The sequence below is a fragment of the Cebus imitator genome, unplaced genomic scaffold, assembly GCF_001604975.1.
Source record: "Cebus imitator isolate Cc_AM_T3 unplaced genomic scaffold, Cebus_imitator-1.0 Scaffold69, whole genome shotgun sequence".
Taxonomy (NCBI): domain Eukaryota; kingdom Metazoa; phylum Chordata; class Mammalia; order Primates; family Cebidae; genus Cebus; species Cebus imitator.
In genome coordinates, this window is record NW_016107384.1 from 5,996,472 (window position 1) to 6,002,329 (window position 5,858).

Sequence of the window (5,858 nt, forward strand, 5' to 3'; positions counted from 1 at the left end):
AGAGTGAGACTCTTGTCTCAAAAAAAAAAAAAAAAAAAAAAAGAATATAACTTAAAAAAAAAAAAAAAAAAAAAAAAAGATTTTAGATTTTTTATGTTTCTGAGCTGTGCTTTATTCTTGAACTAAAATTTAATGGAACTTAATGTTGAGAGAACCATGGAATACACTTGAAAAGACACAAGGAATAAATTAGAATATCAAAGTAATGACACTTTCCTAGGGGGAAAAGACGTACAGTAGCCCTCCTACTAGAGATTACAAACTAGTATTTATGGTTGAGTGCAGTGGCCTGTAATTCCCAACACTGAGAGGCTGAGATGGGAAGATTGCTCGAGCTCAGGGCAACATGGCAAAAACCTGTCTATAAAAAATAGAAAAACTGAGTGTGGTGGCATGAGCCTGAGTCCCAGCTACTCTGGAGGCTGAGGCAGGAGGATTGGTTGAGACCAGGAGGTTGAGGCTGCAGTAGCTATGATCACACTGTTGCACTCCAGCCTGGGTGACAGAGTGAGACCCTGTCTCAGAAATAACAAGAGAATCCAAATACTGTTTATGGAAAACTTAGGAGCTGAAAGGGGATAGAGATGATCACTTAAGGATTGAAACCAGTTTAGAGCTGTATTAGGAAAGACAGGCTGGGTGCTATGGCTCACACCTGTAATCCCAACAAATTGGGAGGCTGAGGCTAGAGAATGGCTTGAAGCCAGGCCAAGACCAGCCTGGGCATCAGCAAGACCCTATCTCTACCAAAAAAATTTGGCCAGATGTTTGCCAGTAATTCTGACTACTTGGGAGGCTAGGGTGGGAAGATTGCTTGAGCCCAGGAGTTTGAGGTTATAAAGATCTTTGATAGCTCCACTGTACTCCATACTGGGTGACAGACTGTCTCAAAAAAAAAAAAAAAATTGATACCAAGGTTTGGCTAACCACCAAAAGGTAGTTTGAACTTAAATTTCAATGAGCTATATTTCCAATCTAGGGTCCTTCTACACACTATCTGTAGAATGATAACGATTTACATGATTACTCAGGTAATTTGGGTGAAGGAAAATCCACCACAGCAATGTATTGATATAAATTTTAAAAGGGAGTAGTGATTACATGGTCCAATCCTATTGAAATCAGTCATTAAAATATTGTGGGTTTAAAGTATATACACAATTTCTTTTATAGCTAATATTGTGTAAGAGTTTTATGACTAGTCAAACTTTAAAATATCTTCTGAAATCTAACTGAACAAATCCAACCCATTTTCCCCTTTGTGAGGTTAAAGTGAATGCCATTGAATCACAAAGCCCAGAAAACGTAGCTGTGTATTTGGTTTGATACCACTACTCATCAGTGTAGAGGAGACTACAACTTGGTAAAAATAAATGAGAGGTATCATCTGGGAATGTTTTTCTTAAATGCCTTTCTTTGTCTCACCTAGCATTTTTTTTTTTTTTAAATAGAGATGGGGTCTCCTCACCCTGTTGCCCAGGCTGGTCTTGAACTCCTGAGCTCAGGTGATCCTCCCACCTTGACCTCTAAAAGTGCTGGGATTACAGGTGTGAGCCACCATCTTCAGCCAATCGTTTCAAAAATGGGATTTATATAATTAGGAAATATGATACTCAAATGCTTTCCAACTCTGTTTCCCATGACCAGTTGACTACCCTATTCAAATTTGTAACAGCTGCCGCTCCTTACCATGACTGTCCCAAAATCTTTGTTTTTTTTTTTTTTTTTTTTTTATACAAATTTTTCTTTTTTTTTTTTTTTTTTTTTTTTTTTTTTTTTTTTTTTTTTTTTTTTTTTTTTTTTTTTAATAACAATTAGCAGTGTATTTTGTAGTACTTTTGCTTATTGTCTGCTTCCTGATAGAATGCAAGCTCCATGAAAACATAAATTTTTAATTTATTTCCCCCCATTGTTCTATTACACATACCTAAAATAGTACCTGTGCAAAACAGGTTTTCAGACAGGTCTCTAACATGGCTTAAGTGACTTGGTCTCTGTCTTTCCCACTTTCTTGTCTCTTCCAGCACATCCAAATATGTTTGTTTGAAACAATGAGCCAAGTCAGATCCTGAAGTTTGTCCTCATTTTCTTCCAAATAATGGAGACAACAGTTTCTGTGACCTTTTTTTATAAATATTTTGTGTACTGTGCAGCTAAAGGGTGACCAGAGTGCTGCTTGTACATATTAGATCTGAAAAGGAGTATGGAGGCATCAAAATTATTTGAGGCTCTTTGTCAAATTACTCAGCCTTTTTGGAGATTTCAGATACAGTCCACCCCCTTTAAGGATCTTTGTTGACTTAGTGAACTAGTTTTGCTTCTTTAAGTCTCTGTTTTGATGGATGGGGAACAAAGTTATCTAGGAATCAAGATTATATAAAGAAGTTTAAAAAGGGGTTTGTTTCTCCTAATTCCTTAAATTATGTGAATTTAGTTGCCTTACCCTGACTTCTTTTTAATCCAGGTACCCACTCTCAAACCACACTCCTTTCCTCCAATTTTCTGTATTAGACCTGCCATTTTTGATGTTCTAGACTCTACATCAAACAATCCTGACCTTTCCAAAAATTTGCTTTTTGCTAGCCAGCACATTCACTATAAGGAATGATCTTTTATTGTGGAATTCAGTATCCCCCGGTGCTCCAGAGTGAAATAGGGGTGAGTGGGGAATGGGCCACAAAATAAATGCACCCTTCAAATTTAAGTATTCTGTTAATGCCTGTTGGGCCTTTGTTCTTACAGCTGTGTGTGTTTCTGTTATAGGTACATATCTGCAGAGCAGTTTGTTCAAGGCTGCTGACCTTTGTGTTAGAAAGACAACATGCTTATAACTCAAGACAGTTGCAGGTAGACAGGGAAAAAAAAAAGGAAATACAAAATGTGGCCAGGTGCAGTGGTTCACGCCTGTAATCCTAGCACTCTGAGAGGCCGAGGTGGGCAGATTGTTTGAGTTCAGGAGTTCAAGACCAGCCTGGCCAACATGGTGAAACCCCATCTACTAAAAATGCAAAAATTAGCTGGGCATGGTGGCAGATGCCTGTAGTCCCAGCTACTTGGGAGGCTGAGGCGGGAGAATTGCTTGAACCTGGGAGGTGGAGGTTCCGGTGAGCCAAGATTGTGCCACTACCCTCCAGCCTGGGCAATAGAGTGAGACTCTTGTCTCAAAAAAAAAAAAAAAAAGAAAAAGAAAAAAAATACATAATATTCTCATGCAAATGATGTGATAATTGGATCACCAGGAGAGGCTCTGCAGATGAAGTGACCTGGAAGAATAAAGAAAGGCTATATAATATCTCTGAAGTATATGTTGTATTCCAGGCACTGTTCTAGTTACTGAGTTACAGCAGTGAACAAAACAAAAATTTCTGCCTTTATAGAGCCTGCATTTGCGGAAGGGACAGAAAAGGGCCAAATGAGAAGTGATATATGTCCCAGAAAGTAGGGAAGGAAGGTTAGGAGTACTGAAGTGGGATGGCTTTGCAGTTTTAGGTAGAATGGCCACAATGCCTTGCCGAGGTGACATTTAGAGATCAGGTAAAGATGCAGGCCATTTGGATATCTGAGGGAAGAGAATTCCAAGCAAAGGAGAAACAAGACTGGTCCTTTCTAAACAGCAAAGAACCCTTGTGGCTGGAGCAGTGTATGCAAGGGAGGAAAATGGTAAAGTAGTTCAGAGAGGTTATAGTCAATTAAAATGGCTGAGGATTTGCTACAGCTAGAGAAACACAACAAGCCTATGATCTTGAACTCAAGTTGGATAAATATCCACAACCAAAATAAGTAACTAAGGCCCAAATCTCAGTCATTGAGGTTTATTGAGCTAGCTTGAGGGCATGCCCAGGGGAAAAAAACAGCCTCAGATATATCTGTGAAACGTTTTTTTTTTTCCAAAGAGGTTCTCAGGAGGTTTAGTATTTATGCATTGTTTTTTTTCTTTTTTTGGAAACGGAGTTTCACTCTGTCGCCAGGCTGGAGTGCAGTGGTGTGATCTTGGCTCACTGCAGTCTCCAACTGTCTGGTTCAAGCCATTCTCCTGCCTCAGCCTCCTGAGCTGGGATTACAGGCATGCGCCACGACACCCACCTAAGTTTTTTGTATTTTTAGTAGAGACAGGGTTGCACCATGTTGGCCAGGATGGTCTGGATTTCCTGACCTTGTGATCCGCCCGCCTTGGCCTCCCAAAGTGCTGGGATTACAGGCGTGAGCCACCTGCGCCCGGCCATACATTTTTTTCCTTAAAAGTCTGGAGGGTGTGAGGGTGGCAGTGAGATGAATGATTACAGACTTATGAGACTTTAGTTAGTGCCCAGTAAATCTACATTTTACATAAGGTAAGGTGAAGAAAAGGAAATAGAGGCAGAGGGGTGAAGGACTGATTAATATTAATTTTATTCTCTACCTGGGGAGATATGCTAGTAATTGACATGATCAATGTGGAGTCTTGAAAGGGCTGGTTTCTGGTTTAGCCCTTGGGGAGGAAAGCCTAATGGCAGCTGGTGAGGGAGTAGGTATAATGAGGCATGTTGGACCTCTAATCCCTTCATTGCTGCGAACTCAGTTTCCAAGGTTTCTCTGGGGTCTCCTTGGCTAAGATGGGGTCCATTCAGTTGGGGACTTAGAATTTTATTTTTATTTTTCAACGTAAAACCACAATTGGACAGGTGCAGTGACTCTCATCCCTGTAATCCTAGCATTTTTTGGAGGCCGAGGTGGGTAGATCCGCTTGAGCCCCAGGGGTTTGAGACCAGTCTGGGCAACATGGTGAAACCTGTCTCTACAAAAAATACAAAAATTAGCCAGGCATGGTAGCGGGAGCCTGTAGTCCTAGCTACTCTGGAGGCGGAGGTAGGAGGATCACCTTAGCCTGGGAGGTTGAGGCTGTGGTGAGCTGTGATTGTGTCACTACACTTCAGCCTGGCTGACAGAATGAGACTGTGTTTCAAAAAAATAAGTATTTTTTTAAAAAACCACATCTGGGCATATCATAATAAAACTTTTGGAAACCAAATAAAATCCCAAATGTATGGGAATTCCTAATTATCTTTTTATTATCTATTTCTAGCTTAATTCTACTTTCATTAAAGAACATTCTCTGTATAATTTCAATCACTTAAAATTTGTTGAGAGTTGCTATTGATTAAGTTTGGAAACTTCAGGCATGTGGCCCTGAAAAAAAAGTTGATTCTGTAGCTATTATATGTAGTTTAGTTTGTGCCAATCAAGTCAATTTTATTACTTCTATTATTCAGATCTTTTATATCCTTACCAAGTCTTTGTGGGCTTGTTCTATCAGTTACCAAGGGAAGTATGTTAAAATATCCCACTGTGATTTGTGGATTATCTTTCTCCTTTCTATTTTTTATTTTACTATTTTGAGGCAATTATAGTAGGTGCATATACATTGAAAATTGCTTCATCTTCCTTGTGAATCCTTCTGGAATTTTCAGATATCTATTTCAAACAAGGCTGTTGTTTTGCTTGCCATTATTATAGCTACTTAACCTTTCTCTGGGATAATGTTGGTATGGTTTCTCTTTTCCTCTCCTTTTCTTTTTTTTCTTTTTTTTTTGAGACGGAGTTTCACTCTTGTTACCCAGGCTGGAGTGCAATGGCACAATCTCGGCTCGCCGCAACCTCCGCCTCCTGGGTTCAAGCAATTCTCCTGCCTCAGCCTCCCGAGTAGCTGGGACTACAGGCGTGCGCCACCATGCCCAGCTAATTTTTGTATTTTTAGTAGAGACGGGGTTTCACCATGTTGACCAGGATGGTCTCGATCTCTTGACCTCGTGATCCACCCGTCTCGGCCTCCCAAAGTGCTGGGATTACAAGCGTGAGCCACCGCGCCTGGCCTTCTCCTT